The following is a 24,224-nucleotide window of genomic DNA, read 5'->3' as shown; positions in this document are numbered from 1 at the left end:
AAGAAAAAGATAAAGAAAACCAACGCTTGGGCCATTTCCCCTAAACTAGTCGGCCCACTTCTCAAACCCGCGTGGCCCATTATTCCTACGCGGCCCGTACTCAACCAACCCCGCGTTGGCCCATCCTGGGAACTCACTCCCTCCCCTAGATCGCAAAAATGCCTTGGTCTGTCTATGCTCGATGGGCCCCACTGGTCAGGTGCATCTCCCAACTCTGCATCCGGCTATGGAATCGGATTTCTGGCAACAAACCTCGCGTGGGCGCCGATTTCCTTGGTCGTCGCGGAATCCTCTCAGGCTCGTGCTCATCTCGCCATGGGACAGCGTGACGGAAGAGGCCACCGCTGTGGTCTTGATTTGCCCGCGGTTGACCATGGCGCGGAGTCCTGGTGCAGTGCAGCAATTAGCCCCAGCCCACTAGCCTCCTCTGGCGGGACCTTCTCCATGTCGCCGGGCGGCTCCGTGTTTGCTCAGTCCCTGTCCTTCTGCTGATCCGCGCGTGCCTGCTCTGTCTCTGCCTGTGGGGCCGAGCTGTCAGCTTCTTCATGCTTCTCGGTAGCGAACCAACGCCGCCCGCAACAGATGCCGCCGGAATCCTCGCTGTTGGCCTCAACAAACTCTGCGGTAATCATGACCTGGACTCGGTCTCTCTGTGTATAAAAGTTGGACCCGACGCCCCGTGACCTCCACGCTTGCATCGCACCACGGGAGCGGCTTCGCCATGGTGCAGTGAGGGAAACCGGCGCCACCACCGTTGGCGCACCCGTGGGATGACCTACCGACCACGATGGGTGGTGCTAGTGCATCGCGGGACTTCGCCGCGCACGTATGTGGCCTCGTCAGGCATGTGCCGTGGTTGGGACACCGACAATTGCACGTCGGCGCTCACCAATCCGCCCCGTGCCGTGGGCAGCATGACTGTCACCTCTGTTTCAGGTAGGATGGTCTCCAATTGGTTCTGCACCTCCACCCCTTCCATTTGCACCGCTTAGCGTTTAGGGTAGGGCAATTGGGTTGATTGGTCAGGTTGCCAGTGGTTGCGTCGCCACGGTGATGCGTTGCGCCGCCGTCGGGCACGCTAGAGAAGGAAGACAATCGCTCAACCCTAGATCTCTGTGTGGACGGCCCGGATTAGAAAATAGCGATACACCTTCGATGCATAGAATCTATGCCGTTGTTCGCCCGACGTGTGGTTCGGATGACAACAATGTGTGGACGATTTCGGGCCATCGATCTTTGATCCTAGGGCAGTGAACGCATATCGGATTATAACCTTCCGCCGATCTAATCTGTTCCGCTCGATCGTGATCCAACGGTCCACAGTCGAAGATACCACTTCAGCCAGCACATTTTGCAAAAGAACCCTTATGTTTCTATGCAATAAACCCGCTGTCCGCGCGGGTGAATTCTGAGTCTAGGAAATCTTATAAATTAAACCCTGTGCTCCTCTGGTTTTGTGTGCCCAGTCCAGAGAATTAGGAAACCCAGTAAAAATAAATAGAAAATGATTTTTAATGAGAAAATAAATGCCAGAAACTTGTGAAATTCATAGTTAATTCATTTTAACTCCAAATTGAGTAATTCCAGTTGCAATAATTTTGTATTAACATTGTCTATCAACTAGTAACATTGTTTAACCATAAAACTTAAATTAAAATTATTCATTTGGATTAATCTATTCTAGATGCTTATTAACTTCATAAATTCATAACTTAGAATCCGTAACTCCAAAATTAATGATTTCTGTTTCTAGAATCTTATTTTAATGAGTAGATTATTATTATGTATTTTGTTTACATGTTTGGTGTGATGTTAATTTTGTCTATACACTGCTTGTTTGTATTGCTACGACTAGCGTGAGGTCACGTGTCACCTGAAGTTCATCCTGTCACCTGGAATCTCAAGTCCCAGGCAAGTTGTGCCCTTGATCACTTCTTTTTACCCACTCATGTTCTAATTAATCATAATGATCTGCATAGGTTAATTTTGATGGGACCTAATAGGTTACCCTAGTTTTGACTATCTTTATACCTTGTTTACCACTGAACTTTTTGGGTAGTACTTGCTAGTGCTTTATGTGGTTTTGGGTATGAAGATACATTAATTATGATTACACTTTTATTTATTATTACTGTTCATGATAAGATCATTATGTTAATTGGAACATGGAGAACCACCCGGGAAAACAGTGCTACCACAAGGGTTTAATGGGACGCCCTTGGCTGACTAATTAGGAAAGCTAGTGGAGGACTACCTTACCCGAAAGGGGCAAGGGCAGTAGGGGAGTGGTCAGTGTAGGGAGGCCCTCGGGAGGATTTTGCTGTGATGGCGGTCCTGCAAGGGATTCCTGGGAAGGCCCTCGGGAGGATTTTGCTGTGATGGCGGTCCTGCAAGGGATTCCTGGGGAGGCCCTCGGGAGGATTTTGCTGTGATGGCGGTCCTGCAAGGGATTCCTGCATTGGAGCTTCCTATAAACTGTAGCGGGTTTTCTGAAGCTAGTGGAACTTTGTAAAGGCCTCGTAGTGTTACCCTGCCTCACCTCCTCGGTAGAGGTGTATGGGAAGTCGCGATCCCTTGGCAGATGGGTAATATGACTTGTGGGTAAAGATGCGCAACCTCTGCAGAGTGTAAAACTGGTATACTAGCCGTGCTCACGGTCATGAGCGGCTCGGACACTCACATGATTAAATTATGGAATTAAACTCAATTTGTCATATGCATTGCATCGCAGGTGATGTTGTACAGGTGATGTTGTTACTTTTGTTCTACTATTTAATTGGGTTGGTATTTACTTATACTTAGTAATTGCTAATAAATTTTTGACCAACTTTAAAAGCAATGCTCAGCTCTAACCATTCTCTTTGGTAAGCCTTACACTTCACGTGAGCTCCCACCTTTGGCGAGTTCATTCACATTATTCCCCACAACTTGTTGAGCGATGAACGTATGTGAGCTCACTCTTGCTGTCTCACACCCCCCCCCCACAGGTCAAGAGCAGGTACCACAGGATGAGGCGCGTGGAGGATGCTGTGATGAGTTCGTGAGTGGTCTAGGCCGTCGTCTCCCAGTCAACTTTGGGTTGCTGGATCGTTTCCTCATATGATGTAATTATTTAATTATTTTTGTACAGAACTCCTGTTATATAGTAAAGATGTGACATTCGATCCTGTGCCACTATGCATCATATGTGTGAGACTTGGTCCCAGCACACCTGGTGTTTATGTTCGCGCCCGGGTTTTGGACCCCTAAAATCCGGGTGTGACAGAAGTGGTATCAGAGCAATGTTGACTGTAGGACGAAACCTAGATAGAACTGGACAACCATTCTTTACTTACCCTTGCTACTCTGATTCTTTTCTAAACTTTTCTTAATCTTTTCTCATCTATTTCCGCTTTACTCTGATTATTCTTACCTTTTCATTCTAAAGACAAATGTGGATTTCACACTTTGAAATCATGTGCCTAAAGTGACTTTAGGAATAGGAGACCTACTCTTAGGAACAAAAACAAAACTATTTTTATAGGTATTTGTATGCTTGAATGTTTGTTCTTATGATACTTGTTTGATTTGGATCTTTGATTGAGTGTGATTAGTTGTGGAATAATGTCCACAATCACATCTGCATATACATATAGAAAAAAACGGTTATAAAAATATCTAAATGAACTAGGTTATCCCTCATCAAAGAATCTAGCCTGGCAAAATCCATCTTATCTTGAAAAAGTCTATCCTACACTCATAGATCCATCTTATCCTAAAAAAATATATATATAGATTCTCATCTTATCTTGAAAAGATTTATCTTATCCTAATAGATCTATCTGACCTCAAAAGATTCAACCTTATCCTTATGGATTCATCTTACCCCAATAAGCATACTTATCCACCCTAGTTTAACAACCATGATCTAATGCAAATTAATTAGATCTTATCTAGTCAAACTAGTCATACCAATCTAACCTAGATCTGATCTAATCTAAAGTGACTTATCAAACATGTTAGATAATACTGATGAAATAGATTAGACTCTACTCCTATAGAACATGTCTTAACTTAGTCCACCCTGCACTAAATTAAGAACGATAGATCAACTTAGGCCACATGCAACTACCTTAACCATCCGATAGTTGCATAACCCCTCGATTTTAACCTAGCAAGAGATTCTAACCTACCTACACCACATAATCCATCCTACTCACATATATCTTAACCATCTGTCCTTAATTCGGATAACCACTTCAAGAACGAAAACCGAAGGGGATCAATGTCATCAAGGAAGGATAAGCATCAACTCAAGTCTTCAAAGATCAAGTTGGATCTTCAAAGGAATCAAAATCCACACTCTTGGATGGAGTCTTTCCTTACCGTACTCTTTCTTAATCCGACCTATCCTCGCTTTAACCTAATTTCACCTTGCCTTGATATCGAAGATGCTTATATTTCCCTTGCTACAAAAAAAGGAGCTTTTTGTATTTGGACCATTTAGAAACTAAAAGATAAACCACAAATCAACCTATCTAGATCCCTCTCCTATTAAAAACAACTAGAAGCTAAATTACAAACCAATCCTTCTATATCCCTCTTCTTACAAATCTCGAGGACGAGATTTCTTTTAAGGGGGGTAGGATTTGTAACACCTCAAAATCTTGTCTTAAGAATTTAGTAAAACTCTCCAATTTTTTTTTGAGTAAATCCCCTAGAAAAGAATCTTCTTTTTTTTACAAAATAAACATGTTTTCTAATAAAGGACATCTATATGAATTAGTTTCCCTCTTTTATTTAAACTATAAAATTTAGATAAAGCATCTTTTAGTAAAGGTTGTACACTAGAAATTTGCTCCTCTTAAAAGCAACTATTTTTGTGTATGTGAATTTGCATATTTAAAATATGATACTTAAATGAGATAATAATAAATATTTATACAGTTTGCATCATGTTGGGGTTTATTTGATTGTGCATTTAAAAATAATAATAATAGGAATATACAAATGGTGAAATAGGTATTTAAACCTAAATTTGGAAAGGGAAGGAGAAAAGAAAGGAGAAAAGAAGGAAAAGAATATGCACTATAATGGAAAATATACGCGAATAATTATATTCCTTCATGTTGACACTCTTATTTGTGCACTTAATATGTGTGTGAAACTCATCAACAAATTTGAATTTTAAAACCAAAGTTGGAAATTCGGAAAGAATTGCAAAATTGAAAAGGAAAAGAAAAAGATAAAGAAAACCAACGCTTGGGCCATTTCCCCTAAACTAGTCGGCCCACTTCTCAAACCCGCGTGGCCCATTATTCCTACGCGGCCCGTACTCAACCAACCCCGCGTTGGCCCATCCTGGGAACTCACTCCCTCCCCTAGATCGCAAAAATGCCTTGGTCTGTCTATGCTCGATGGGCCCCACTGGTCAGGTGCATCTCCCAACTCTGCATCCGGCTATGGAATCGGATTTCTGGCAACAAACCTCGCGTGGGCGCCGATTTCCTTGGTCGTCGCGGAATCCTCTCAGGCTCGTGCTCATCTCGCCATGGGACAGCGTGACGGAAGAGGCCACCGCTGTGGTCTTGATTTGCCCGCGGTTGACCATGGCGCGGAGTCCTGGTGCAGTGCAGCAATTAGCCCCAGCCCACTAGCCTCCTCTGGCGGGACCTTCTCCATGTCGCCGGGCGGCTCCGTGTTTGCTCAGTCCCTGTCCTTCTGCTGATCCGCGCGTGCCTGCTCTGTCTCTGCCTGTGGGGCCGAGCTGTCAGCTTCTTCATGCTTCTCGGTAGCGAACCAACGCCGCCCGCAACAGATGCCGCCGGAATCCTCGCTGTTGGCCTCAACAAACTCTGCGGTAATCATGACCTGGACTCGGTCTCTCTGTGTATAAAAGTTGGACCCGACGCCCCGTGACCTCCACGCTTGCATCGCACCACGGGAGCGGCTTCGCCATGGTGCAGTGAGGGAAACCGGCGCCACCACCGTTGGCGCACCCGTGGGATGACCTACCGACCACGATGGGTGGTGCTAGTGCATCGCGGGACTTCGCCGCGCACGTATGTGGCCTCGTCAGGCATGTGCCGTGGTTGGGACACCGACAATTGCACGTCGGCGCTCACCAATCCGCCCCGTGCCGTGGGCAGCATGACTGTCACCTCTGTTTCAGGTAGGATGGTCTCCAATTGGTTCTGCACCTCCACCCCTTCCATTTGCACCGCTTAGCGTTTAGGGTAGGGCAATTGGGTTGATTGGTCAGGTTGCCAGTGGTTGCGTCGCCACGGTGATGCGTTGCGCCGCCGTCGGGCACGCTAGAGAAGGAAGACAATCGCTCAACCCTAGATCTCTGTGTGGACGGCCCGGATTAGAAAATAGCGATACACCTTCGATGCATAGAATCTATGCCGTTGTTCGCCCGACGTGTGGTTCGGATGACAACAATGTGTGGACGATTTCGGGCCATCGATCTTTGATCCTAGGGCAGTGAACGCATATCGGATTATAACCTTCCGCCGATCTAATCTGTTCCGCTCGATCGTGATCCAACGGTCCACAGTCGAAGATACCACTTCAGCCAGCACATTTTGCAAAAGAACCCTTATGTTTCTATGCAATAAACCCGCTGTCCGCGCGGGTGAATTCTGAGTCTAGGAAATCTTATAAATTAAACCCTGTGCTCCTCTGGTTTTGTGTGCCCAGTCCAGAGAATTAGGAAACCCAGTAAAAATAAATAGAAAATGATTTTTAATGAGAAAATAAATGCCAGAAACTTGTGAAATTCATAGTTAATTCATTTTAACTCCAAATTGAGTAATTCCAGTTGCAATAATTTTGTATTAACATTGTCTATCAACTAGTAACATTGTTTAACCATAAAACTTAAATTAAAATTATTCATTTGGATTAATCTATTCTAGATGCTTATTAACTTCATAAATTCATAACTTAGAATCCGTAACTCCAAAATTAATGATTTCTGTTTCTAGAATCTTATTTTAATGAGTAGATTATTATTATGTATTTTGTTTACATGTTTGGTGTGATGTTAATTTTGTCTATACACTGCTTGTTTGTATTGCTACGACTAGCGTGAGGTCACGTGTCACCTGAAGTTCATCCTGTCACCTGGAATCTCAAGTCCCAGGCAAGTTGTGCCCTTGATCACTTCTTTTTACCCACTCATGTTCTAATTAATCATAATGATCTGCATAGGTTAATTTTGATGGGACCTAATAGGTTACCCTAGTTTTGACTATCTTTATACCTTGTTTACCACTGAACTTTTTGGGTAGTACTTGCTAGTGCTTTATGTGGTTTTGGGTATGAAGATACATTAATTATGATTACACTTTTATTTATTATTACTGTTCATGATAAGATCATTATGTTAATTGGAACATGGAGAACCACCCGGGAAAACAGTGCTACCACAAGGGTTTAATGGGACGCCCTTGGCTGACTAATTAGGAAAGCTAGTGGAGGACTACCTTACCCGAAAGGGGCAAGGGCAGTAGGGGAGTGGTCAGTGTAGGGAGGCCCTCGGGAGGATTTTGCTGTGATGGCGGTCCTGCAAGGGATTCCTGGGAAGGCCCTCGGGAGGATTTTGCTGTGATGGCGGTCCTGCAAGGGATTCCTGGGGAGGCCCTCGGGAGGATTTTGCTGTGATGGCGGTCCTGCAAGGGATTCCTGCATTGGAGCTTCCTATAAACTGTAGCGGGTTTTCTGAAGCTAGTGGAACTTTGTAAAGGCCTCGTAGTGTTACCCTGCCTCACCTCCTCGGTAGAGGTGTATGGGAAGTCGCGATCCCTTGGCAGATGGGTAATATGACTTGTGGGTAAAGATGCGCAACCTCTGCAGAGTGTAAAACTGGTATACTAGCCGTGCTCACGGTCATGAGCGGCTCGGACACTCACATGATTAAATTATGGAATTAAACTCAATTTGTCATATGCATTGCATCGCAGGTGATGTTGTACAGGTGATGTTGTTACTTTTGTTCTACTATTTAATTGGGTTGGTATTTACTTATACTTAGTAATTGCTAATAAAATTTTGACCAACTTTAAAAGCAATGCTCAGCTCTAACCATTCTCTTTGGTAAGCCTTACACTTCACGTGAGCTCCCACCTTTGGCGAGTTCATTCACATTATTCCCCACAACTTGTTGAGCGATGAACGTATGTGAGCTCACTCTTGCTGTCTCACACCCCCCCCCACAGGTCAAGAGCAGGTACCACAGGATGAGGCACGTGGAGGATGCTGTGATGAGTTCGTGAGTGGTCTAGGCCGTCGTCTCCCAGTCAACTTTGGGTTGCTGGATCGTTTCCTCATATGATGTAATTATTTAATTATTTTTGTACAGAACTCCTGTTATATAGTAAAGATGTGACATTCGATCCTGTGCCACTATGCATCATATGTGTGAGACTTGGTCCCAGCACACCTGGTGTTTATGTTCGCGCCCGGGTTTTGGACCCCTAAAATCCGGGTGTGACAGTTCCTCCTGCATGGCCAACACCCAGTCCGGATCCAGCAAGGCCTCTTCTACCCTGAAAGGCTCAATAGAAGAGACAAAGGAGTAATGCTCACAAAAATTAACTAATCTTGAACGAGTAGTTACTCCCTTGCTAATATCACCCAAAATTTGGTCGACGGGATGATCCCTTTGGATCGTCGCTCGAACTTGGGTTGGAGGTGCCTGAGGTGCTTCTTCCTCTTCAATTTGAACATCCTGTGCTCCCCCTTGATCATGCGCCTCCACTTGAGGTACCTGTTCGTCATCTTGGGTTAGGGGATGCACCATAGTTGAGGAAGACGGTTGATCTTGTTCTAATTGTTCCTGAGGCCGTACATCTCCAATCGCCATGGTGCGTATCGCGGCCGTTGGAATGTCTTCTTCATCTACATCATCAAGATCAACAACTTGCTCTCTTGGAGAGCCATTAGTCTCATCAAATACAACGTCGCTAGAGACTTCAACCAAACCCGATGATTTGTTGAAGACCCTATACGCCTTTGTATTTGAATCATAACCTAATAAAAACCCTTCTACAACTTTGGGAGCAAATTTAGAGGTCCTACCTTTCTTCACAAGAATATAACACTTGCTCCCAAATACACGAAAATAAGATACATTGGGTTTGTTACCAGTTAGCAGCTCGTATGAAGTCTTCTTGAGGAGGCGATGAAGATAGACCCTGTTGATGGCGTGGCACGCCGTGTTCACGGCTTCCGACCAAAAACGCCCGGGGGGTCTTGAACTCTCCAAGCATAGTCCTCGCCATATCGATGAGCATCCTGTTCTTCCTCTCTACCACACCATTTTGCTGAGGTGTGTAGGGAGCGGAGAACTCGTGCTTGATCCCCTCCTCCTCAAGGAACTCCTCCACTTGAAGATTCTTGAATTCGGACCCGTTGTCGCTCCTTATTTTCTTCATTTTGAGCTCAAACTCATTTTGAGCTCTCCTGAGGAAGCGCTTGAGGGTCCCTTGGGTTTCAGATTTATCCTGCAAAAAGAATACCCAAGTGAAGCGGGAAAAATCATCAACTATAATAAGACCATACTTACTTCCTCCTATACTCAGATAGGCGACGGGTCCGAAGAGGTCCATATGAAGCATCTCCAAGGGTCTTGATGTTGTCATCACATTTTTGGTGTGATGAGAGCCTCCCACCTGTTTCCCTGCTTGACAAGCTGCACAAGGTCTATATTTTTCGAAATGTACATTAGTTAGACCTATCACGTGTTCTCCCTTTAGAAGTTTGTGGAGGTTCTTCATCCCCACATGTGCTAAGCGGCGATGCCACAACCAGCCCATGCAAGTCTTAGCCATTAAGCATGCATCTAGACCGGCCTCTTCTTTTGCAAAATCAACCAAATAAAGTTTGCCGTCTAGTACACCCTTAAAAGCTAGTGAACCATCACATCTCCTAAAGACAGACACATCTACATTTATAAATAGACAATTTCCCATTTTGCATAATTGACTAACAGACAACAAATTATATCCAAGCGACTCAACTAAAAACACATTAGAAATAGAGTGCTCAGATGAAATAGCAATTTTACCTAACCCTTTTACCTTGCCTTGGTTCCCATCACCGAATATTATTGAATCATGGGAATCCTCATTTTTGACGTAGGAGGTGAACATCTTCTTCTCCCCCGTCATATGGTTTGTGCATCCGCTGTCGATAATCCAGCTTGAACCCCCGGATGCATAAACCTGCAAGGCAAATTTAGGCTTGGGTCTTAGGTACCCAACTCTTGTTGGGTCCTGCAAGGTTAGTCACAATTGTCTTAGGGACCCAAATGCAAGTTTTGTCACCCTTGCATTTGGCCCCTAACTTCCTAGCCACTACCTTCTTACCCTTTCTACAAATGGCGAATGAAGCATTGCAAGCATGATATATTGTAGATGGTTCATTAACTTTCCTAGGAACATTAACAACATTTCTCCTAGGCATATTATGAGCAACATTTCTCCTACCAACATTTCTATCATGCACATAGGAAGAACTAGAAGCAAACATGGCATGAGAATCAAAAGCATCATATGCATTATAACTCCTATAAGCATTTCTATATTGTCTCTTGTCATGATACATAAAAGCATGGTTCTTTTTAGCACTACTAGCCATAGGGGCCTTCCCTTTCTCCTTGGTGGAGATGGGAGCCTTATGGCTTGTTAAGTCCTTGGCTTCCCTCTTGAAGCCAAGTCCATCCTTAATTGAGGGGTGTCTACCAATCGTGTAGGCATCCCTTGCAAATTTTAGCTTATCGAAATCACTTCTGCTAGTCTTAAGTTGGGCATTAAGACTAGCTACTTCATCATTTAATCTAGAAATTGAAGCTAGGTGTTCACTACAAGCATCAATATCAACATCCTTACACCTAGTGCAAATCATAACATGTTCTACACAAGAATTAGATTTATTTGCTACCTCTAATTTAGCATTTAAATCATTGTTAACACCTTTTAAAGTAGAAATGGTTTCATGACAAGTAGATAGTTCATAAGAAAGCATTTCATTTCTTTTAACTTCTAAAGCATAGGATTTTTGTGCCTCTACAAATTTATCATGTTCTTCATACAACAAATCCTCTTGCTTTTCTAAAAGCCTATCCTTTTCATTCAAGGCATCAATCAATTCATTGATTTTATCAATTTTATTTCTATCCAATCCCTTGAACAAGCAAGAGTAATCTATTTCCTCATCGCTAGAATCATCATCACTTGAAGAAGAGTAAGTGGTATCCCGAGTACATACCTTCTTCTCCTTCGCCATGAGGCATGTGTGATGCTCGTTGGGGAAGAGGAATGACTTGTTGAAGGCAGTGGCGGCGAGTCCTTCATTGTCGGAGTCGGAGGAGGAGCAATCCGAATCCCACTCCTTCCCGATATGTGCTTCGCCCTTGGCCTTCTTGTAGTTCTTTTTCTTCTCCCTCTTGTTTCCTTTTTCCTGGTCACTTTCATTATCGGGACAGTTAGCAATAAAATGACCAAGCTTACCGCATTTGAAGCATGAGCGCTTCCCCTTTGTCTTGGTCTTCCTTGGCTGTCCCTTGCGACCCTTAAGCGCCGTCTTGAAGCGCTTGATGATGAGGGCCACCTCTTCATCATTGAGTCCTGCCGCCTCAACTTGCGCCACCTTGTTAGGTAACTGAGAGCACCTAGAGGGGGGGGGGGGGGGGGTGAATAGGTGATCCTGTAAAAGTTCAAAACTTAAGCCACAAAAACTTGTTAAGGGTTAGCATAAGTATGGCCAAGTGGCTAGAGAGAACTCAAAACACGATAACCACAAGAAAGCAATCACAGAGTTGACACGGTGGTTATCCCGTGGTTCGGCCAAGTACAAAACTTGCCTACTCCACGTTGTGGCGTCCCAACGGACGAGAGTTGCACTCAACTCCTCTCAAGTGATCCAATGATCAACTTGAATACCACGGTGTTTTTCTTTCCTTTGATCTTTTCCCGTTTGCGAGGAATCTCCACAACTTGGAGTCTCTCGCCCTTACAATTAAGTTCACAAAGAATACGGAGTAAGGTGGGAATGAGCAACGCACACAAGACTCGAAAATCAGAGCAACAACACGCACACAAGTCGCAACAAGAGCTCGCAACGCAACACAAAGAGTTCACAACTCCACAAGAGCTCTATATGCTATCACAATGAAACGAATGCGTGAGATTGATGTCTTGGTGCTTAGAAGAGTTGTAGGAATGCTTGGTATACTCCTCCATGCGCCAAGGGGTCCCTTTTATAGCCCCAAGGCAGCTAGGAGCCGTTGGGAACAAATCTGGAAGGCCATCTTTGCCTTCTGTCTCGTGGCGCACCGGACAGTCCGGTGCACACCGGACACTGTCCGGTGCCCGATTTGTTTCCATAGAAAGCGAAGCCGACCGTTGCCGACCGTTGCAGATCTGGCGCACCGGACAGTCCGGTGCACACCGGACAGTCCGGTGCTCCCTTCCGACCGTTGGCTCGGCCACGTGTCGCGCGCCGATCGCGCGGCCGACCGTTGGCCCGGCCGACCGTTGGCTCACCGGACAGTTCGGTGCACACCGGACAGTCCGGTGAATTTTAGCCGAAGTCGCCGGAGAAAAACCCGAGAGCGGCTGGTTTGCGCTGCGCTGATCTGGCGCACCGGACACTGTCCGGTGCACACCGGACAGTCCGGTGCCCCAGCCCGAAGCAGCCTTTGGCTGTACACAGCCACTCTCCACTTCTTTTCTTTTCTTCTTTCTCCTGTTTCTAACACTTAGACAAGATGTTAGTACACAAAACTAATGTACTAAGGCTTAGAAACATACCTTTACTTGTGATTTACACTTTGTTCATCCATGAGCATATTTTCACATTTAGGCCCTTGTGTTTGCACTCAATCACCAAAATACTTAGAAATGGCCCAAGGGCACATTTCCCTTTCAATCTCCCCCTTTTTGGTGATTTATGCCAACACAACATAAAGCAAGTGGAACAAGTGCAAAATCACTTCAAATAAAAACTCAAATTGGTTTTGATTCAATTTTGGCATATATGGATCATCCTTTGCCACCACTTGGTTTGTTTTTGCAAATCAAACTCAAATCTCTATCTATAAGTCAAACACACATATTGAAGCATAAAGAGAGTCATTTCAAAAGAATTTGACCACGGATTTCAAAAACTCCCCCTTTTTCCCATAATCAACACTTCTCCCCACAAGAAGCCAACTTTTGAAAATAGAGACAATAAAAGCTTTTGACAAAACAAAAACTCTATTCTACTATTTTCAAAATCTCTCAAGTGGTAGCTGATCCATTTATCACTTTGGCCTTTATTTTCTCCCCCTTTGGCATCAAGCACCAAAACGGGATCAATCTTGGCCTGTTAACCCCATTGCCTCACCAAAGTCTTCAATTAAGAGCAAATGGCAATAAGATTTCATGAGATGAACTTGGAATTAGTTACCCTCTCATCGGAGTGCAGTGGAAGTCTTTCATGGTCCAAGTCCACCTTTTCCCTTTCAATCCTCCTTCGAGACTAAATTATCAAACTCAAGCACATGGTTAGTCTCAAAGGGTCAAGTTGTAACACATCTCCCCCTACACATGTGCATCACTTTGCAACGGACTTGTGAGGTCCAGGGAGTGTTTGTACAACTTGAGCACCATAATAAGCAACATAATGCAAAAAGGAACATGATCAAAAGCATAACTACATGTATGCTACAATTCAATCCAGGTTCCGCGAATCTAAGACATTTAGCTCACTACGCAACCTGCAAAAGGTCTTCTCATCTAGAGGCTTAGTGAAGATATCGGCTAGCTGGTTCTCGGTGCTAACATGAAACACTTCGATATCTCCCTTTTGCTGGTGGTCTCTCAAAAAGTGATGCCGGATGTCTATGTGCTTTGTGCGGCTGTGTTCAACAGGATTTTCCGCCATGCGGATAGCACTCTCATTATCACATAGGAGTGGGACTTTGCTCAGATTGTAGCCAAAGTCCCTGAGGGTTTGCCTCATCCAAAGTAGTTGCGCGCAACACTGTCCTGCGGCAACATACTCGGCCTCAGCGGTGGATAGGGCAACGGAAGTTTGTTTCTTAGAGTTCCATGACACCAGGGACCTTCCTAAGAATTGGCACGTCCCCGATGTACTCTTCCTATCGACCTTACATCCAGCATAGTCGGAGTCTGAGTATCCAACTAAGTCAAAGGTAGACCCCTTTGGATACCAGAGCCCGAAGCAAGGCGTAGCAACCAAATATCTAAGAATTCGCTTCACCGCCACTAAGTGACACTCCTTAGGATCGGATTGAAATCTAGCACACATGCATACGCTAAGCATAATATCCGGTCTACTAGCACATAAATAAAGCAAAGAACCTATCATTGACCGGTATGCTTTTTGATCAACGGACTTACCTCCTTTGTTGAGGTCGGTGTGTCCGTCGGTCCCCATCGGAGTCTTTGCGGGCTTGGCGTCCTTCATCCCAAACCGCTTTAGCAGATCTTGCGTGTACTTCGTTTGGGAGATGAAGGTGCCGTCCTTGAGTTGCTTCACTTGGAACCCAAGGAAGTAGTTCAACTCGCCCATCATCGACATCTCGAATTTCTGCGTCATCACCCTGCTAAACTCTTCACAAGACTTTTGGTTAGTAGAACCAAATATTATGTCATCAACATAAATTTGGCACACAAACAAATCACCATCACATGTCTTAGTGAAAAGAGTTGGATCGGCCTTCCCAACCTTGAAAGCATTAGCAAGTAAAAAGTCTCTAAGGCATTCATACCATGCTCTTGGGGCTTGCTTAAGTTCATAGAGCGCCTTAGAGAGCTTACACACATGGTCGGGGTACCGTTCATCCTCGAAGCCAGGGGGTTGCTCCACGTACACCTCCTCCTTGATTGGCCCGTTGAGGAAAGCGCTCTTCACATCCATTTGGAACAACCTGAAAGAATGGTGAGCGGCATATGCTAGCAAGATTCGAATTGACTCTAGCCTAGCCACAGGAGCAAAAGTCTCCTCAAAATCCAAACCTGCGACTTGGGCATAACCTTTTGCCACAAGTCGAGCCTTGTTTCTCGTCACCACCCCGTGCTCGTCCTGTTTGTTGCGGAACACCCACTTGGTTCCCACAACATTTTGCTTCGGACGAGGCACCAGTGTCCAAACTTCATTGCGCTTGAAATTGTTTAACTCCTCTTGCATGGCCAACACCCAGTCCGGATCTAGCAAGGCCTCTTCTACCCTGAAAGGCTCAATAGAAGAGACAAAGGAGTAATGCTCACAAAAATTAACTAATCGATATCGAGTAGTTACTCCCTTGCTAATGTCACCCAGAATTTGGTCGACGGGATGATCCCTTTGAATCATCGCTCGAACTTGGGTTGGAGGTGCCGGTTGCACTTCTTCCTCCATCACTTGATTATCTTGTGCTCCCCCTTGATCAAGCGCCTCCACTTGAGGTACCTGTTCGTCATCTTTGGTTGGGGGATGCACCATAGTTGAGGAAGAAGGTTGATCTCGTTCATCTTGTTCCTGTGGCCGTACTTCTCCAATCGCCATGGTCCGTATAGCGGCCGTCGGAACATCTTCTTCATCTACATCATCACAATCAACAACTTGCTCTCTTGGAGAGCCATTAGTCTCATCAAATACAACGTCGCTAGAGACTTCAACCAAACCCGATGATTTGTTGAAGACTCTATACGCCTTTGTATTTGAGTCATAACCTAACAAAAACCCTTCTACAGCTTTGGGAGCAAACTTAGAATTTCTACCTTTCTTCACTAGAATGTAGCACTTGCTCCCAAATACACGAAAGTAAGATACATTGGGTTTGTTACCGGTTAGAAGCTCATACGACGTCTTCTTGAGGAGGCGATGAAGGTAGACCCTGTTGATGGCATGGCAAGCAGTGTTCACGGCTTCCGTCCAAAAGCACTCGGGGGTCTTGAATTCTCCTAGCATCGTCCTCGCCATGTCAATGAGCGTCCTGTTCTTCCTCTCTACCACACCATTTTGCTGTGGTGTGTAGGGAGCGGAGAACTCGTGCTTGATCCCTTCTTCTTCAAGGAACTCCTCCACTTGAAGGTTCTTGAATTCGGACCCGTTGTCGCTCCTTATCTTCTTCACTTTGAGCTCAAACTCATTTTGAGCCCTCCTGAGGAAGCGCTTGAGGGTCCCTTGGGTTTCAGACTTATCCTGCAAAAAGAACACCCAAGTGAAGCGGGAAAAGTCATCAACAATAACTAGACCATACTTACTTCCCCCTATGCTTAGATAGGCGACGGGTCCGAAGAGGTCCATATGCAGCAGCTCCAGGGGTCTTGAAGTGGTCATCACATTCTTGCTGTGATGCGCTCCTCCCACCTGTTTCCCTGCTTGACAAGCTGCACAAGGTCTATCTTTTTCGAATTGAACATTGGTTAGACCTATCACGTGTTCTCCCTTTAGAAGCTTGTGAAGGTTCTTCATCCCCACATGTGCTAAGCGGCGATGCCACAGCCAGCCCATGCAAGTCTTAGCCATTAAGCATGCATCTAGACCGGCCTCTTCTTTTGCAAAATCAACTAAATAAAGTTTGTCGTCTAATACACCCTTAAAAGCTAGTGAACCATCACTTCTTCTAAAGACAGACACATCTATATTTGTAAACAGACAGTTATATCCCATATTGCACAATTGACTAACAGATAGTAAATTATATCCTAGTGACTCTACTAAAAACACATTAGAGATAGAGTGCTCATTAGAAATTGCAATTTTACCTAACCCTTTTACCTTGCCTTGATTCCCATCACCGAATATGATTGAATCTTGGGAATCCTTATTCTTGACGTAGGAGGTGAACATCTTCTTCTCCCCCGTCATATGGTTTGTGCATCCGCTATCAATAATCCAGCTTGAACCCCCGGATGCATAAACCTGCAAGGCAAATTTAGGCTTGGGTCTTAGGTACCCAACTCATGTTGGGTCCTACAAGGTTAGTGCAAATATCCTTAGGGACCCAAATGCAAGTTTTGTCTCCCTTGCATTTTGCCCCTAACTTCCTAGCAACAATTTTCTTATCCTTTCTACAAATAGCAAAGGAAGCATTTAAAGCATAATAAATTGTGGAAGGTTCATTCACTACTTTCCTAGGAGCATGAATAGCATTCTTTCTAGACACATGATGAATAGTATTTCTCTTAGGAACAACATTTCTCCTAGTAACATTTCTATCATACACATAAGAGGAACTAGGAGCAAACATGGCATGAGAGTCAAAATCATCAAAAGCATTATAACTCCTATAAGCATTTCTAGTTTGTCTCCTATCATAATACATAAAAGCATGGTTCTTTTGCACATTACTAGCCATAGGGGCCTTCCCTTTCTCCTTGGCGGGAATGGGAGCCTTATGGCTTGTTAAGTCCTTAGCTTCTCTCTTGAAGCCAAGTCCATCCTTAATTGAGGGGTGTCTACCAATTGTATAGGCATCCCTTGCAAATTTTAGCTTATCGAAATCATTCTTGCTAGTCTTAAGTTGAGCATTAAGACTAGCCAGTTCATCATTAAGCTTGGAAATTGAAACTAGGTGTTCACTACAAGCATTAATGTCAAAATCTTTACACCTAGTACAAATTTCAACATGTTCTACACAAGAATTGGATTTATTTGCTACTTCTAATTTAGCATTTAAATCATTGTTGACACCTTTCAAAGTAGAAATGGTTTCATGACAAGTAGATAGTTCAAAAGAAAGCATTTCATTTCTTTTAACTTCTAAAGCATAGGATTTTTGTGCCTCAACAAATTTATCATGCTCTTCATACAACAAATCCTCTTGCTTTTCTAAAAGTATATTCTTTTCATTCAAGGCATCAATTAACTCATTAATTTTGTCTATCTTAGATCTATCTAAGCCCTTGAACAAACATGAATAATCTACTTCATCCTCATCACTAGATTCTTCCTCACTTGAAGAAGCATAGGTAGAGTTGCGAGTACATACCTTCTTCTCCCTTGCCATAAGGCATGTGTGACGCTCGTTGGGGAAGAGGGTTGATTTGTTGAAGGCGGTGGCGGCGAGTCCTTCATTGTCGGAGTCGGACGAGGAGCAATCCGAGTCCCACTCCTTGCCTAGATGCGCCTCGCCCTTTGCCTTCTTGTAATGCTTCTTCTTTTCCCTCTTGTTTCCCTTTTCCTGGTCACTATCATTATCGGGACAGTTAGCAATAAAATGACCAAGCTTACCGCATTTGAAGCATGATCGCTTCCCCTTGGTCTTAGTCTTGCTCGGCTGTCCATTGCGACCCTTTAGCACCGTCTTGAATCTCTTGATAATGAGGGCCATTTCTTCTTCATTAAGACCGGCCGCCTCAATTTGCGCCACCTTGCTGGGTAGCGCCTCCTTGTTCCCTGTGGCTTTGAGAGCAAAAGGTTGCGACTCGTTGATCGGTCCATTCAAGGCGTCGTCCACATACCTTGCCTCCTTGATCATCATTCGCCCGCTGACGAATTTTCCTAGGACTTCTTCGGGCGACATTTTGGTGTACCTGGGATTCTCACGAATATTATTCACCAAATGAGGATCAAGAACGGTAAAGGACCTGAGCATTAGTCGGACGACGTCGTGGTCCGTCCATCGCGTGCTTCCGTAGCTCCTTATTTTGTTGATAAGGGTCTTGAGCCGGTTGTATGTCTGAGTTGGCTCCTCGCCCCTTATCATCGCGAACCGTCCAAGCTCGCCCTCCACCAACTCCATTTTGGTGAGCAAGGTAGCGTCATTTCCCTCATGAGAGATCTTGAGGGTATCCCAGATTTGCTTGGCGTTATCCAAGCCACTCACTTTATTATATTCATCCCTGCACAATGAGGCTAGAAGAACAGTAGTAGCTTGTGCATTCTTATGGATTTGCTCATTAATGAATATAGGACTATCCGAACTATTAAAGTGCATTCCACTATCTACAATCTCCCATATGCTAGGATGGAGAGAGAATAGGTGACTACGCATTTTGTGGCTCCAAAATCCGTAGTCCTCCCCATCAAAGTGTGGGGGCTTGCCGAGTGGAATAGAAAGCAAATGTGAATTTGAACTTTGCGGAATACGAGAGTAGTCAAAAGAAAAGTTAGAATTAACCGGTTTCCTTTGTCTGTCGTGGTCGTCGTCCTTTTGGGAAGAAGAGGACTCATCGCTGTCGTAGTAGACGATCTCCTTGATGCGTCTTGTCTTCTTCTTCTTCCCATCTCTTCGCTTGTGGCCCGAGCCCGAGTCATTGGACTTGTCATCCCTTGGCTCGTTGACGAAGGACTCCTTCTCCTTGTCGTTGATCACAATTCCCTTCCCCTTAGGATCCATCTCTTCGGGCGGTTAGTCCCTTTCTTGAAGAGAACGGCTCCGATACCAATTGAGAGCACCTAGAGGGGGGGGGGGGGGGTGAATAGGTGATCCTGTAAAAGTTCAAAACTTAAGCCACAAAAACTTGTTAAGGGTTAGCATAAGTATGGCCAAGTGGCTAGAGAGAACTCAAAACACGATAACCACAAGAAAGCAATCACAGAGTTGACACGGTGGTTATCCCGTGGTTCGGCCAAGTACAAAACTTGCCTACTCCACGTTGTGGCGTCCCAACGGACGAGAGTTGCACTCAACTCCTCTCAAGTGATCCAATGATCAACTTGAATACCACGGTGTTTTTCTTTCCTTTGATCTTTTCCCGTTTGCGAGGAATCTCCACAACTTGGAGTCTCTCGCCCTTACAATTAAGTTCACAAAGAATACGGAGTAAGGTGGGAATGAGCAACGCACACAAGACTCGAAAATCAGAGCAACAACACGCACACAAGTCGCAACAAGAGCTCGCAACGCAACACAAAGAGTTCACAACTCCACAAGAGCTCTATATGCTATCACAATGAAACGAATGCGTGAGATTGATGTCTTGGTGCTTAGAAGAGTTGTAGGAATGCTTGGTATACTCCTCCATGCGCCAAGGGGTCCCTTTTATAGCCCCAAGGCAGCTAGGAGCCGTTGGGAACAAATCTGGAAGGCCATCTTTGCCTTCTGTCTCGTGGCGCACCGGACAGTCCGGTGCACACCGGACACTGTCCGGTGCCCGATTTGTTTCCATAGAAAGCGAAGCCGACCGTTGCCGACCGTTGCAGATCTGGCGCACCGGACAGTCCGGTGCACACCGGACAGTCCGGTGCTCCCTTCCGACCGTTGGCTCGGCCACGTGTCGCGCGCCGATCGCGCGGCCGACCGTTGGCCCGGCCGACCGTTGGCTCACCGGACAGTCCGGTGCACACCGGACAGTCCGGTGAATTTTAGCCGAAGTCGCCGGAGAAAAACCCGAGAGCGGCTGGTTTGCGCTGCGCTGATCTGGCGCACCGGACACTGTCCGGTGCACACCGGACAGTCCGGTGCCCCAGCCCGAAGCAGCCTTTGGCTGTACACAGCCACTCTCCACTTCTTTTCTTTTCTTCTTTCTCCTGTTTCTAACACTTAGACAAGATGTTAGTACACAAAACTAATGTACTAAGGCTTAGAAACATACCTTTACTTGTGATTTACACTTTGTTCATCCATGAGCATATTTTCACATTTAGGCCCTTGTGTTTGCACTCAATCACCAAAATACTTAGAAATGGCCCAAGGGCACATTTCCCTTTCAGTAACGCCTCCTTGCTCCTTGTTGCCTTGAGAGCAATGAGTTGAGGCTCATGGGTTGGACCGTTCAACGCGTCGTCCACGTACCTCGCCTCCTTGATCATCATTCACCCGCTTACAAATTTTCCAAGAACTTCTTCGGGCGACATTTTGGTGTACCTGGGATTATCACGAATATTATTCACCAATTGTGGATCAAGAACGGTAAATGACCTTAGCATTAGGCGGACGACGTCGTGGTCTGTCCATCGTGTGCTTCCATAGCTCCTTATTTTGTTGATAAGGGTCTTGAGCCGGTTATATGTTTGGGTTGGCTCCTCGCCCCTTATCATCGCGAATCTTCCAAGCTCTCCCTCTATCAACTCCATCTTGGTGAGTAAGGTGACATCATTCCCCTCATGAGAGATCTTGAGGGTGTCCCAGATTTGCTTGGCATTGTCCAAGCCGCTCACCTTATGATATTCGTCCCTGCACAGAGAGGCTAACAACACAGTAGTAGCTTGTGCATTTCTATGAATCTGTTCATTGATAAACGTAGGACTATCCGAGCTATCAAATTTCATTCCACTTTCCACAATCTCCCAAATGCTCGGATGGAGAGAGAACAGGTGACTACGCATTTTGTGGCTCCAAAATCCGTAGTCCTCTCCATCAAAGTGAGGAGGTTTGCCAAGTGGAATGGAGAGCAAATGAGTATTTGTACTTTGCGGAATATGAGAGTAGTCAAAAGAAAAGTTCGAATTAACCGGTTTCCTTCTCTCGTAGTCGTTGTCGTCGTTGTCCTTTTGGGAAGAAGGTGACTCGTCGCTGTCGTCGTAGTAGACAATCTCCTTGATGCGCCTTGTCTTCTTCTTCTTCCCATCTTTCCGTCTATGGCCCGAGCCCGAGTCGGTAGGCTTGTCATCCTTTGGCTCGTTGACGAAAGATTCCTTCTCTTTATCGTTGATCACGATACCCTTCCCCTTAGGATCCATCTCTTCGGGCGGTTAGTCCCTTTGTGAAGAGAACGGCTCTGATACCAATTGAGAGCACCTAGAGGGGGGGTGAATAGGTGATCCTGTAACACTTAAAACTTAGGCCACAAAAAACTTGGTTAAGTGTTAGCGCAATAACCGCCAAGTGGCTAGAGAGGAGTCTTCAACAAAACACAATAACCAACAAGAGATCAATCACAGAGATGGCACAGTGGTTATCCCGTGGTTCGGCCAAGACCAACGCTTGCCTACTCCACGTTGTGGCGTCCCAACGGATGAGGGTTGCAATCAACCCCTCTCAAGCGGTCCAAAGACCTACTTGAATACCATGGTGTTTTGCTTGCTTTTCTTAATCCCGTTTGCGAGGAATCTCCACAACTTGGAGCCTCTCGCCCTTACACTTGAAGTTCACAAAGAAGCACGGAGCAAGGGAGGGATTAGCAACGCACACAAGACACAAGAATCAGAGTGTCAACACGCACACAAGTCGCAACAAGAGCTCGCAACACAAACCAATGAGTTCACAACTCCACTAGAGCTCTATATGCTATCACAAAGAAACGAATGCGCAAAATCGAGGTCTTGGTGCTTAGGAATGTTGTAGGAATGCTTGATATTCTCCTCCATGCGCCTAGGGGTCCCTTTTATAGCCCCAAGGCAGCTAGGAGCCGTTGAGAGCAATCTTGGAAGGCAGATCTTGCCTTCTGTCGACTGGCACACCGGACAGTCCGGTGCACCACCGGACATCCACTGTTCACTGTCCGGTGCATATTGCTTTCCTTATTTGACGAAGCCGACCGTTGGAGTCTGAGAGCCGTTGGCGCACCGGACACTGTCCGGTGCACACCGGACAGTCCGGTGCACCAATGTGACCATTGGCTCGGCCATGCGTCACGTGCGGAATCCTCGATCGACCGTTGCCCCGGCTGACTGTTGACTCACCGGACAGTCCGGTGCACCACCGGACAGACCGGTGAATTTTAGCCGCACGCCGTTGATGGTTTCCCGAGAGCGACGAGTTCGCCTGTGAACGGCTCACCGGACAGTCCGGTGCACCACCGGACAGACCGGTGAATTTTAGCCGTACACCGCCGTCGAAGTCCCGAGAGCAGCCTGTTCGCCAGAGCCAGCCTGGCGCACCGGACACTGTCCGGTGCATAGGGGTGGATATCGAGCCAGCTCGGCTCGGCTCGACCGAGCTCGAGCTGGCTCGTTAAGGAAACGAGCTGGCTCGGCTCGGCTCGTTAAGCAACCGAGCTAGAGAACTAGCTCGGCTCGGCTCGTTTGCGAGCTCGAGCTGGCTCGTTTAGCTCGCGAGCCAGAACAAAAAATATTATACATGTATATATACAACAATATAATCGATCGCTAGTTAATTTCATACTAATTTAACACTAGAAAAGACTAACAATACTCATAATTTTATATATCACATCATTTAAACCCTAAACTAACATAGTTCATCACTTATTAATTCATCCAATGCAAGTATAGGCTTTGTTTTATAGATAAATGTTAGCTCATTCGAGCTAACGAGCTGGCTCGAGCTCGTGTCGAGCTGGCTCGTTAACGAACCGAGCTGAGATGTTAGCTCAGCTCGTGATAAAATTGAAACGAGCCGAGTCGAGCCGAGCCGAGCTGGCCACGAGTCGAGCGAGCTCACGAGCCACGAGTATTTTGCCCAGCCCTACCGGTGCACCACCGGACAGTCCGGTGAACCCAGACTGAGCAGACTTTGGCTGAACAAAGCCATCTCTTTTCTAACTCGATTTTTCCTGTTTCCAGCACTTAGACACAATACATTAGTCCACAAAACAATGTACTAAGTCTAGAAACATACCTTTTGACATGATTTGCACTTTGTCCACCACTTTGCATAGATTAGCACCAAAGCACTTGTGTTGGCACTCAATCACCAAAATACTTGGAAATGGCCCAAGGGTACATTTCCGTTTCAGTTCCGAACCCCGACTACCATCACAAAGTACTCGGGGGAGACAAGGCCGGAACTGTGGCTCACGGACTACCGGCTGGCCTGCCAACTGGGTGGAATGGACGATGACAACCTCATCATCCGCAACCTCCCCCTGTTCCTCTCTGACTCCGCTCGGGCCTGGCTGGAGCATCTGCCTCCGGGGCAGATCTCCAACTGGGACGACCTGGTCCAAGCCTTCGCCGGTAATTTCCAGGGCACATACGTGCGCCCTGGGAACTACTGGGATCTCCGAAGCTGCCGCCAGCAGCCGGGAGAGTCTCTCCGGGACTACATCCGGCGATTCTCAAAGCAGCGCACCGAGCTGCCCAACGTCATCGATTCGGATGTCATCGGCGCGTTCCTCGCCGGCACCACCTGCCGCGACCTGGTGAGCAAGCTGGGTCGTAAGACCCCCACCAGGGTGAGCGAGCTGATGGACATCGCCACCAAGTTCGCTTCTGGCCAGGAGGCGGTTGAGGCCATCTTCCGGAAGGACAAGCAGCCCCAGGGCCGCCAGCCGGAAAATGTTCCCGAGGCGTCCGCTCAGCGCGGCACCAAGAAGAAAGGCAAGAAGAAGTCACAAGCGAAACGCGACGCCGCTGACGCGGACCTTGTCGCCGCCGCTGAGTACAAGAACCCTCGG

Source organism: Zea mays, chromosome 2 (genome assembly GCF_902167145.1).
Source record: "Zea mays cultivar B73 chromosome 2, Zm-B73-REFERENCE-NAM-5.0, whole genome shotgun sequence".
In the NCBI taxonomy this organism is placed as follows: domain Eukaryota; kingdom Viridiplantae; phylum Streptophyta; class Magnoliopsida; order Poales; family Poaceae; genus Zea; species Zea mays.
This window is presented reverse-complemented; position numbering follows the sequence as displayed.